Source organism: Papio anubis, chromosome 7, assembly GCF_008728515.1.
Source record: "Papio anubis isolate 15944 chromosome 7, Panubis1.0, whole genome shotgun sequence".
NCBI classification, from domain to species: domain Eukaryota; kingdom Metazoa; phylum Chordata; class Mammalia; order Primates; family Cercopithecidae; genus Papio; species Papio anubis.
Genome location: NC_044982.1, coordinates 101,593,466 through 101,607,093, shown reverse-complemented (window position 1 = coordinate 101,607,093; position 13,628 = coordinate 101,593,466). Strand labels below are relative to the sequence as shown.

Sequence of the window (13,628 nt, the reverse complement as noted above, 5' to 3'; positions counted from 1 at the left end):
TTTTAATTAGTGGAATATTTTTTCAAGTCTTGTCATTGATATTTCTTAAATTACTGATCTTTTTGTTATTTCTCCTTTGTATATTTATTTTATATAGTTATAATTTTATTAGTCTTTATTACATTTACATGTTGTATTTTCTCAGTTTGTCATTTGTATTTATTGTTATAAAGTTTTTAATATGCAAAATTTCAAATTGTGTTCAGTAATAGCCCACATTTATGTAGTTTTTCTATAGATTTCAGATTGTACTAAATTTTTAATACATGCAATTTTATTTAATCTTTAAACCACCTTTAAAATGCATACAATAATTATCCTTATTTCAGTGGGGAAACTGAGGCATAGAGCAGTTCAGTGTCTTTCCCAAGTTGCATACCAATTATTATGTGTTAGAGCTTGGTATTTAAAATTAGAGAATCTGATTCTAGAGTTCATTTTATTGAATATTTTCTTCTTTTTTTCTTGAGGCATTTGCCTAGAAAGTCTTGACCCACTCTAATACTGGAATTTTTTTTTTTTTCTTACACTCCTCTCTTTATCCAACTCTTCACTTTCATTTTTTTCCTTTGCTTTTTCTTCTTCATCCTCTTTCCTTTCCTTTTCTCCTTCCCCAACTTCTACATTCTCTTCATTATATCTGGAATTGATGTTGTTATGGTACAGGTTAAGAATGAAAGTTAGTTCTTCAAATAGTTAACCAATTATGTCTGAACTACTTATTAAACAATCTAGCACTTTGTCAATAATTTGAATGCTAAATGTATCATATGAATAATAGATATACTTGGATGTATATTTTATTTTACTGCTCTATTATTATTGTAGTAAAGTCACATGGTTTAAATATTCTATAATATTTTATTATTGGAGAGTACAAATACTTTATCATAATTTTTTTCAAAATTTTTTTACTATTAATGATCATATGTTTTGCCATATAAACTTTTTCTTGCTTCTCAGTTTTCAAATAATGAGTTGATTTTCTACTTCTCCATAGGTAAGCAATAAGGATATTTTTGTGTTTTGCTTTTTGATATTATAAACTGATGAATTTTAAAATATTGCTGTATTTTAATATCCTTAACACTCAAATTTTCCATTTTTGGACAGTGGAAGCCTTTTAAAATTTTATCTGAATCATTTTGAATCAAACTCCAACTGTCTTTTGTAACTTTCATATTTTCAATGATCTAGACTCATTTTCTACCTCAAATCAGGAATTGGTCATATTTTCAAGGATCCCTGATTAATGTTGTGATTAAGTTCATGATCTGAGCATTAGGGGTGCTCATTGCTATTGCTTCAGTCATGATTTCAAGTATTTTTTTTTTCCTGCCGAAGAAAATACAACATGAGTTCATACTGGTATTTTCACTGAAATGTGGGATTATACTTCTTGGCATATCTTATTTAATTTTAAATATGATCTCTTCTTTAACATTGAAAATCTTTGTTTATTCACATAACTATTTTCTGTACACATACACACAACTGACTAACAATAAGCTTGGGTGTGTTTATGTTTTGTTTAATTATTGTTATCTTCTGAATTTAATCCGTTAAAGGCATGCAATACAATTACTGCATTTTAAAGTTATTTGAAACAGTTTCTCTCTGCATCATTTTTCCGACAACTCAATTCAAAGGTTGTTTTTTTTTTTAATTACTAGCAATTCCTTTTTTAAGTCTTATGTAATTTTGTTTCAAAAGTATATGCATTTACGTGGTATTAAAGTCAAACCTACAAAACAAAATGTATTAGAAAAGTCTAACTGCAATCAATCTTGTCTCTGCTATTCTCTGCTAAAAAAAATCATAAAATATGTTTTTTCTTCCATTTTTAAGTAAAGGATTTATATGTATATATGTCCTTTTATATTCCATATCTATCCACTTTAAAATAAAGGATTTATGTATATATATCCTTTAATATATATTTATGTGTACATGTAAATATACATATGAATATATGGATATATGTAGATATAAAATATATATTAGTCCCTTCTTTCTCAATTAAATGTTGTGCCATATTATACAAAAATATTTTCAATAGTTTTATTGTTTTTTATTTAATACATCCCAAAGATCATATAAAAGCAGCAGCATACACATATATGTTTAATTACACACTAGTATAATACTTCATTGCGTATTCATAGTTTATTTAGTTAGTTTTGTTTTGTTTTTATTTTTATTATACCTTGGTGTTTTCTTTATTGAATCATACAAAATTGTTTGTATGATTTATTAGCTAAATAAATCTTTTAGCTAATTTACCTTTTACAAAACAACAGATTTCAAAACATTAGCAGCTTCTCATTTTTATGTAGCGTTTTTTTAACCTGTAGCATAGTTTTTCAAAACAATACTGTTAAATAGATGTGCTTTGAAAGTTAACTGGTAATGACTTGATTTATAACATAGCTTAAGAGAACAATTAGTTTAAAAGGACAGACTAGACCTGTGTTTCTTTCAAAAAAAGAAAACGCAATTTTTGATCATGTGAATTCAAGTTCACATTTAAAAATAGACAGCATCCTAAAGTGCCTCATTTTATTTATAATGCCACTTCTTGAAATTATAGTGATCTACAATGTGAACAGTAAAGCAAATAATTTCAAACTATATTTTTATGTACATTTAAACCCCTTTAGTATTATGTACCACTATTAAGCACGTGGATTGAAACCAGGGCACTTCCAATATATAGCTCATGCTTCTATGTGATTATTTTTAAGAGCAAACTTAGAGGTATTCTTTTTCCTCCACCCCCAACTGAAACAATTTTCAGCTACAGAGGAGAGCTGCTACCTCACTCCAGCAATGAAAAATGTTACTGTAAATCCAATTTGACCAGTCAGTTTCTCAAGATCCTTTTTTATTTTATTTATTTATTTGTTGTAGAGATTGGTGGTCACTATGTTGCCCAGGCTGGACTTGAACTCCTGGGCTCAAGATACTCTTGACTAAGCTTAGAGTAGCTGGGGCTACACCGACCCACCACCACACCCTGATCTCACATGTTGCCACTCCCAGCTAATTTTTTTTTTTTTTTTAACTTTTTGTAGAAACAGGGTCTCGCTATGTTACCCAGGCAGGTCTCAAACCTCTCGCCTCTAGTTAACCTCCTGTCTTGGTCTCCCAAGGTGCTGGAATTACATGTGTGAGCCACTGCTCCTGGCTATCAAGACCCTTTTTTATATTATTTATTTTTTAAATTATACTTTAAGTTCTAGGGTACGTGTACACAACATGCAGGTTTGTTACATATGTATACATGTGCCATGTTGGTATGCTGCACCCATTAACTCGTCATTTACATTAGGTATATCTCCTAATGCTATCCCTCCTCCCACTCACAACCTATCAGTACAGTTTTATGTTCTCTTTCTTTTCTTCTTCTTACAAAAACAGAACATCAGAACATATAGGAGGGCATCCCTGCTGGCCTGTTCATCCTGCAAGGTTTCTGAAAAAGGCAGAACCTGTTGCAACAACTTCTCTGGTCAGTCATGCAGGGTGAACAGACACCTGTGCTTGGCCTCACAAAGCAAAAAGGTGGACCTAGAACCCACTCTTCCCAGAGTAGACACAGAAGGTTAAAAAGTAACAACAAATCACAAAGTGACTTCAAGTATATTAAAGAAATCAATGATTTAGTGTCTTAAATGCATGCTCTCACTTATAAGCGGGAACTAAATAATGTGTACATGTGGACATAGAGTTTGGAATAGACCTTGAAGACTAGGAAAGGTGGGAGGGTCGGGGGTGCTAGGGATGAGAAATTACATAATGGGCACAATGAACACTATTTGGGTGATGGCTACACTGGAAGTCCAGACTTCACCACTATGCAATATATCCATGTGGCAAAACAGGACTTGTATCCCTAAATCAATAAAAATAAAATAAAAAATTTAAAAATTCCCTGGTCTCCTTAAACTAATATAGACAACTTTGTGAGACACAGTATTTGAAAAAATTATAATCATAATTGGCCACACACCATTATTTCATATATATATATACATGTGCATATATACATAAACACAATCTTGAAATGGTGGGATTTAGATTCTGCCTTGGGTTGAGCTCTGAGGGTTACACTTAACCATCTGGGAATTGTAGCGCAGGTTTACCTTTCTTTTTTTTATATTTAAATTATGTTAAGTATTCAGGAGGCAGAGAACACAGACTCCCTCTCCCCTATGATCCTGTATACTTAGGCTAAGAATTAAACAAGAACCTTTGTGTTCAGCTAGTGCCAAAACAAAACTGAACCCTAAACAGGTTGCCATAAGCATGCTGGCTTTGCTTAGTGTTTTATATTTCTTTAAAAAGCATGGAATGCTTCACGAATTTGAGTGCCATCCTAGTGCAGGAGCCATGCTGATCTTCTCTGTATTGTTCCAGTTTTAGTGTATATGCTACAGAATTGAAACTCATAGCTTATTTAACTAGTCCTCTATAGACGGACGCTTAGGGACATAGTCTTTTACTATGACAAACAGTGCTGTAACGAACATTTTTGGGAATATGTCTTTTTGTACTTTTGGAATGTGTCATTGTGACAAATTATTAGTAGCAAGATTGCTGGGTCAATAGGTCAATATATATGCATACCTTATATGGATATATAATTTTGCTAGATGTTACCATATTGCTTGTGTAATTTAATATATCTATTGCTAATCTACAAGAGTGTGTATATGTTTGAAGTTTCACAAATAGTGTGCTTGTCAACCTTTTGGATTTTGGCAATCTGGGAGGAAAGTAATGACATTTCAGTGTTGTTTTTAAATTTCATTTTTCTTACTATAAGTGAGGTTGAACATATTTTCATCAGTTAAGGACCATTTGTTTTTTACTTTCTGCAAATCAGTGTCTTTATATATCTCATGCATTTGTCTTGTTGTTTCTTATGTTTTTAGAAGTTATTTTTATGTTAAGATTACTGACTCTTCTGGTGTGTTTTGAAAGTAAGTTATAAACTATTTTGGTACTTGCAAAAATTATAAATTATACATATAAAATACACAAAATTATACATTAAAAATTATATTTATAAAATTTATATTATATTTATATCATATTATAAATATATGATATATATGTATTATATAGATTATATCATGTATAATTATATACATTCATATATTCATATATCTCAAGCTTTCTCCTATTGAATGTGGATTTTAAAGTCATTATTAATTATTCCCATTTTTAGATCATAAAATAATTACTTCATACTTTATTACTCCATACTCCATTATATGTTAGTTGTTATTTTTAATATTTAAATCTTTGATTCATTTTGGATTCTTTTTTGGTATATGGGATGAGGAATAGACCAATTTTCATTTTTTATTTTGTTATTGATATATTCCATTACCATTCATCAAGAAGTTCATCTTTCTCCCACTAGTATGAAATGTTATGGTATTATAAATTCAATTTTTGTATGTAAGTAAGTCTATTATTGGTTCTGTTCACAATGTTTTAATCAGAGAGATTTTAGCTATTTTTGCTTTTTGTTCTTGCAAACATACTTTATAATTAACTTGTCTGGCTCTAGAAAAAAAAAACATATAAAAATTTTTCCTTTTAATTTGGTCCTATGATATTTATATATTAACTTATAAATAATATATTTTAATGATGTTGAATATTCATTCCAGGAATATGATATGTCTTTCTATTTGTCCAACTCTGCTTCAGGAGTGTTTTATAATTTTTCTTATTTTAAACTTTTTTATATTATTGATGGAGTCTTCTCTTTTTAATATATCGTTCAGTTCTATTTTTGAATTAATTATTGTCTATGTTGTAAGGCAGTAGTCCAACTTCATTCTTTTGCATTTAATATCCTAGTATCTTTAGTTGGAAATACTATTATTTCCCCCACTGAATAGTCCTAGCATCCTTGACAACAGTTAAGTCTAAATATGAGTTTACTTCTAAACTCTTCATTTTATTATTTTGATCTGCGTGACTATTACTATACTGTACACATTTACTAATACTGTGTAAATTTTTAAGTCAGGAAGTTTGACTTCTCTAACTTTGTTCTTCATTTTCAAAATTTTTTTGGCTATTCCGGGTCCTTTGTATTTTCATAGCTATTGCTTTTGAATATATAATTTGAAACCATCCAGTGTTTTAAATTCTAATATTTGCTTTATTAGAATTTTTAATTGTTCCATTTGATTTCATCAAAGAATTAATTATGAACTTTCCCTCCTCTCTATTTCTTGTAACTCTACCTAATTTTCCCATCTCTTATTTCCATTACTAAAGTTTTGGATCAATGTTAAATAATAGTTGTGATTGCATGAATCCTTGTAACATTCCTGACTTCAATGAAAATTAAAGTCTTACTGTTAATTTTGATGTTGGTTATTAATTTTAGCAAAAATAACAATTTAGCAAATTGTTTCTCGTTAATTAAAACCTTGTAATCAGGAATGACTATGAAGGTGTCTCAAATTTCTGAGTCTTAATTTCCCTATGAAACTAGGGAATTGAAACTAGATTGGATCAGTGTTCAGTCAAACAAATGCTGGCTTTAGCGTTCGACACAAACCAGCTTTCCTAACTAACTCTGGAATATTGGACCTGTTAGTTAATATTTCCAAGCCTAAATTCCTCATTGATGAAAAATTTTGACCGATCATGCTTACCCTTCAGTGTTTTAGGGATTAAAGCTAATATAAGAAAAGCACCTGGTATATAATAACCAAGAGACAGTAGCTTTTATTCATTTTATAACCTTAATGTTATTCTAGCTCTAAAATGCTATGGAGTGCTCTGAACGTCTCTTTTCATACTCCAATATGTAAGAAAACTAATTGCCAAATAATTATGCCCTAACTTGGAGCGGAAGTTTAAACCTCAGTAAAGGACAGACTAAGTTATCCCAGTCAGATCCTTGATAGTTTCATTATGGCACACAGATGGGCCACACAGCAATAAATATAAGAAAACTCAACAATGGAACTGAGATAAGATTTTGTGTGCTATTCACATAACCCAACATCAAAATGAGTTGACTACATGACATAGACTCAGAGAGATCTTAGGAGCTGGAAGGAACTTCTGTGGGTGACGAATTTCATCTCAGACACAAAGCGTCATTATTCATTCTGTGACTTTATTGTGACAAGTCTATCTTTTCATTTGTTAATCCCTTCCACCTATCCATCTCTTAAGATAATTAATAATCATTTACCATGAATTTAGTGACCTGTGTACACGTCTCATGTCTCTTACTAGACTGAGCCATCCACGGGTCAAGCACCATGTAATATTCAAATCAGCATTTGATTCCCGATAAGTACAGAAGAATGAATAAATAGCTCTGTAGTTGAATGGATGAAAGAAAGAACCAATAAATTAACTAATTGATTAATTAACCACCTTCCTGCTTTTTCCATTCCATTTGCATTCACTCAGTTTAAGTGTAAAGGAAAAAATTCATGTGCAATCATGTAAATAGTTATCTCAGGAATCACTTATGTTTCCCAGAAAGATCTTGCTCTAATATAACTGATGTCATTTCTAAGCACCTCATTTATTAATTAGTTTACCTATGTCACTTTGATTATGTTATCTTGAAGAGGTATACAAAGACTGAAGATATATATATATATACACACACACACACACACTTATATATGTATATTTATAAATGCACATGTATTTCTGTTTTTTAGTGTAAATTATTTTTTCCTGGAATTTGTACTAATCCAACTTGAATAACTAGTTCATGGAAGGAACAGTACAAGGGACTCTTTCAGTGTCACAGAAGAAAGAATTGTTGGAGACCCACTGCTCATTTTCGCTTTTTCTCCCCCAGACACCTGATTACCCTCAAATCCCTCCACAGTTTCTCCTAAGGCATGTTTGTCAGTGCATTTACAAAGGCTCTAATTAATTCTTTGTAATTGCATAGTGTTTTCTGCCTCTATTTCTCACCGCTGTCCCAGCCTTGGAAACAAGATGTTCCACCTCTGGAGGCTGCCCTGGTAAAAGCCTATTAATAAATAATTAAGTTTGGAGACTCCTGCAGTGGTGAGTCATGGCTGGAGATCATGTAGAAGCTGTCTCCATGGTAACTCACCAACAGGAACTGCACTGCTCTATTTCTCTTTTTGTATGTGTGGAGAGAGTGGAGGCAAAGGCGTAGATTAAAAAGAGATTTGTTTTATGTATGTTTCTTTCTTTTTAATCTTGTTTTGAAAAAAAAAAAATGCCACTGAATTTAGAATACGAGAAAGGCTATGTTTATGGCAAATGAAATGTGACCTTCAGCTAGGTGCAAAACCTCACACCTCTCTTCCTTATCCCAAGCTCATCTGCTCCTTCTTCCGGATCTGTTACTGGCTCCACCCTACCTTACTGGGTGTACTATTCCTTTCCATGAAGCTATTGCCATGTAGTCATTACTGTGCCACTGGCCCCTGCCAAATGCTTCTTCACTCACTTCTCTTCCCACCTCTATTAACTTGCTCTTCAGTGTAAACTAAAATTATATAGAATGCAAAGAACATGGATTTTGGAGTAGGGTGGGTCCCCAGCCTCTTCTCCTAATTAGCTATGTGACTTAGGAAAGTGATTGGACCTCTCTCCATCTGTTTCCCTGCCCATAAAATGCAAATAATAATCCGCCTGCAGGATTGCAGTGAAGTTACAGAAGGCAGCATAAAGTAGGCGATAAAAGCATAGATGTTTACATCAGATTGGATTTGAATCTTCTCTTTGCCTTTTACTCACTTTCTCTTTTAGGGAAAGTTACTTAATTTCCCTAAGTCTCAGTTCCTTATCTAAAAAAGCTCATCAAACAATCACAGACAGATTTATTTGAAACTTTAACTTATAGGAAGGTATGTGACAGCCTTTTGCAAAGTGTGAACACTTAATATATGTCCATTACAGTTTATTAAAGGATGTAGCATTATAGGTGGCGTGTAATACGTGTAATAGATGAAGCTATTTTTATGATGAGGAGTTTATTGTGAGACAATGGTAACTTGATATAAGGGTCTGATGGTCGGGGGTCAGCAGCTTGGGCACAATAGATCGAAAGTCATTGAACCCTTGTGTCCTTGCCTAGATTGGCACTCGATTCTGCTTCAGATAGAAACTTTGACTTTCTAACCAGTTCTAAGCTCAGGCTCCTTCTTTGTATAATCATGACCCAGGCCAATCTTATCCCAGCACTAAGGTCATTTGTTCTGGATATTCTGCATTTTCCTGCCTCCTGTTCTCTGTTCTGTGATCCAAGAGGCTAACACTTGCAGACTGTATCTCTTAAGCTTGCTTTCAGGTGGCTTCCAGGCGTATAAAACCAATAAAAGAAACCCAATCAGAGCTACATAATTATTTCATAGGAGCAAAGAGGATGAGGTCTGGAACCCAGGAGATTCACTGGGCTCTCTGCTGGTACTTCAAAGTTTAATAATAGTAAACTACAGCAACCTAATAAATCCTGAACAACTGAGAACTTAGATCCTTCCATCATTCTCCCAAGCAAATAATCTTGAGCTGATGGCAGAGGGTGAAGGTAAATAATGGCTGGTATCAGAGGAAAGCTACAATAATTAGCATAGGTCTTGGGACTAGCCATAGAAGTGGTAACTATAGAAACCATGCACATTTCATGTTACTTGATTTTTCCCACCTGTTCTTCCTACCTTAAATAAAAAATTCCAGAAGTGTCCATTAAATTTCAGGGATATATGTGAATGAATTGACATCATCCTATGAAAATATGGTAGCTGGTGAGACTTTTTCTCTCCTCTGTTTTGGGGGCAACTATTTCTTTACCTAATAAAAATCAAGAAAAGATGTTGAATGGCAAAACAGGGAGACAAAAGATGTTCTCCTATACTTATTCCACCTCTCACATCCCAGGTCTCTTCTTTCTCTGACCCACTCTGGAGCCAAGGAAGCCGACTCCTGCATACACCTTGCTGATGGTTTCAAGTTGGGTTTGGCAATGGGATGCATCAGCAAGAGACTGAAGGGTGAAAGAAGAAAAAAGTAGAGGGGAAAGTGCTTGGGCTATCCCTGCCCTGCTCCTTCTGTAGCTGAGCATCTGTGGCAGATGCCATGTCCTTCCATGACCACAGCTTTTGTCAGGCCGCCTTCTATGCTGTTTTTAGATGCCACCCCGTCTGTATTTGCTCTTACCCTGCAAGTTCCTCTGCATGTGATCCCTTCATTGAAATCTTTCAGCTGAACCAAATTCTGCTTCCTACTGAGGCTGTTATTCACATTGAACCTATTCCTGGACCCCATTCATGCATCAGTGCCTTCCATCTCTGTATTGCCTACACATAGTTGGTTCTCCGTGAAAGTTTCTTAAAATAAAATATTTTGTAGTTAGAGTGACTTAGGGTTATCTAAAAGGAGGTCAGCCAGAGGTCAGCTAGAACACGGATATAATTTGGCGTGGCCATAACTCCCATTTGCTAATCATATCTGTAGGTAAGTACTAATATCTTGGTCTTTTTCATCTTTGAATGTCACTGATCATTTAAAATCATTGATTTTAAGAAAAATCAAACACAGTCAGAATGTTTCATCACTGTTGAGAACTATTCAAATTTTCTTCTTCAAATTGACTTGACATCTGTGGTTACCACCGTAGACAATGGTTAGTGGTGTCTTAGGAAGCAGACTGCAAGAGAAGTCTAAAATAAGAAATAATTGCCTATTTAAATTGAAAAGTTTCTAAGCCAGGAAGAGTGGAAATAGTGTCTCAAGATTCCCTGGAATCGCTGGCCCCCTAAGCAATGAGAATTGCTAACATAGAACAATCCTAGAATCAACTCAGCAGGCTCCTCACAGACAAGTTCTCTGCAGGCTGTTCTCTCTTATTCCTTCTACGAGACATGGTTTTCGTAGCCACAGTTAATGTTCTGTTCTGCCCTCTAGACATCACTTCCATCTTATCTGTGTCATATTAGTGCCTGTGAATCCTACAGGAGGGGACAACTTAAAAAAATATATATATATATAAAACAAACTGCCATAAAATCCCTACTTTTTTTTTCTTTTAATCTCCAAGAATATTTCATTTCCTGCTTTGGGAAGCAACCTCATGTCTCTTCCTGCTATCTGGACTTTTTAGTTTATCACTTCAGTCTTGGAAACTTATCAAGTCCCTGTGTTCTCTGCTGGGCAGAGTTTTAACCCGAGTGATCTATTTCTTTATTCCACACATGTGCAGTCCTGTCTAATGCATTCTCCCATCTTGGCATTATCTGTGATTTTTTAGCTCTTCTATTGTATTGGTTTTCCATCCCTGTTAGCCACTGTGTAGTTTATAAACAGCTTGACTGAGGGGTTTCACTTAGAGTAATGTGGGTTCACCCCAAATGAATCCTTAGAAGCAGCAGACGAAATTTTAGTTCTCCGAAATGCAATGGATGTAAATCAGATTAATTGTCTCATGACTCTGGGAACATCCAGGGATCTCATTTCCTGCCTAAGTCATTGGAGCTTTCACGTTAACTTTTGGCAGGTAACGTGGTTGGGACCAGTCATTCATCACCAATAACTGCTCTGAAAACACATCAGGTTAAAAACTGTGACAGGTAGATTGGGCTCTGCTTTCCAGCAAATCAAATTCCAGTAACCCAGCCCCTTTGTCCTTTTACTCTCTCCCCCTCTACCAGAAAGGTTTCCACATGTGAGCATGGGGTATGCAAGAGGTTCTTTCTCTTCTACCATTACTGCAAGGAAGAAACAAGACCATGTACCTACAGGGTTCTCTCTTAAACAATGTACGATTTGAAGAAAAGAATGTCATGCCAGGCCATCATTTTTTACTTATCCTAAGGTTTATGGAACCCACGTCAAGCAGAGACAGGCATTCCATAGTTTTGTGATTAAAAGCATGGAAAACAAAGGTCTGTATAAATATGTGTATATTCGTGTTTACAGCAGCTTTAATTAGAATAGCCAAAAGCTGGAAACATCCATGTGCCCATCAACAGGTGAACAGATAAACCAATTGTGGTTGTATCTATATGATAAAATACTACTAAACAATAAAAAAGAATATACTACAGATACATTGCGAATGTACCCTAAAGTAATTATGCTAAAGAAATCAGATAAAAAGCTACATACTGTATGATTCCATTTATACAAAATTCTAGAAAATGTCAATGAATCTATAGAGTCAGAAAGTAGAATAGTGGTTTCCTGGGATAGGCAAAGAAGAGATGACAAAGGAGCATGGGGGTTGTTGGTTTGCATTCATCATCTCATTTGTAGTGATGGTCTCACAAGTACGTATGTATGTCAAATGAATGGATAAAGAAAATGTGGTACATATATAAAATGAAGTACTATTCAGCCATAAAAAAAAATGATATCCTATCATCTACAACAACATGGATGGAACTGGAGGTCATTAAGTGAAATAAGCCAGGCATAGAAACACAAACATAACATGTTCTCACTTATTTGTGGGATCTAACAATCAAAACACTTGTACTTGTGGACACAGAGAGTAGAAGGATGATTACCAGAGCCTGGGAAGGGTAGTGAGGGGCTGGGATGGTGGGGGCAGGGATGGTTAATGGGTACAAAAAAACAGAATGAATAAGACCTATTTGATAACACAGTAAAGTGACTATAGTCCATAGTAATTTAATTGTACATTTAAAAATAACTAAAATTGGATCGTAACACAAAGGATAAATGCTTGAGGTGATGTATAACTCATTCTGGAAGACATGGTTATTTCACATTGCATGCCTGTATCAAAACAGCTCATGTACCCCAGAAATATATACACCTATGATGTACCCACAAAAATTAAAAATTTTTAAAAAACAGAAAATTCATCAAACTGTACACTTTTAAAAGTCAGTTTATTGAATGTCAGTTATGTCTCAGTAAAAAATAAAATTTATAGAAAACCCCAGGGATCTGGAGTCGGACTGCCTGGGATCAAATCTTGGTTCCAGCACTCCTATACTGTGTGATGCTCTGAACTTACCCAACTTCTTTATATGTCTGTTTCCTCCATTGTGAAAAGGGAATGATATTAACCTAATTCTTCTGTTTTTGTGTGCTGAATTTGTTGATCATGTGAAGCACTTAAAACAATGTCTAGCACATAACAAGTCCTCAGTAGTGTTATTTTCATGTTGACAGTGTGTCTGGCACAATGTCTTACAATTTACAGATGTTATCTCATTTAACCCTCAAATAATCCAGTGACATGCTCATGCTCAGTATACAGAGCCAGAATCTGAAGTCTCATGTCAGGTGGCGAAGACAAAGCTGTAATTGGGGGCGGAGCAAGATGGCCGAATAGGAACAGCTCCAGTCTCCAACTCCCAGCGCCAGCGACACAGAAGACCAGTGATTTCTGCATTTTCAACTGAGGTACTGGGTTCATCTCACTGGGGAGTGCCGGACGATCGGTGCTGGTCAGCTGCTGCAGCCCGACCAGCGAGAGCTGAAGCAGGGCGAGGCATCGCCTCACCTGGGAAGCGCAAGGGGGAAGGGAATCCCTTTTCCTAGCCAGGGGAACGGAGACACACAACACCTGGAAAATCGGGTAACTCCCACCCCAATATTGCGCTTTAAGCAAACAGGCA

At 34.5% G+C, this 13,628-nt stretch overlaps 1 pseudogene; it reads right to left on the bottom strand.

Moving 5' to 3' along the window:
• Positions 1 to 4,342: 4,342 nt before the first annotated feature.
• LOC116275995 lies at positions 4,343 to 4,442 on the bottom strand (annotated as a pseudogene).
• Between the last annotated feature and the right edge of the window lie 9,186 nt (positions 4,443 to 13,628).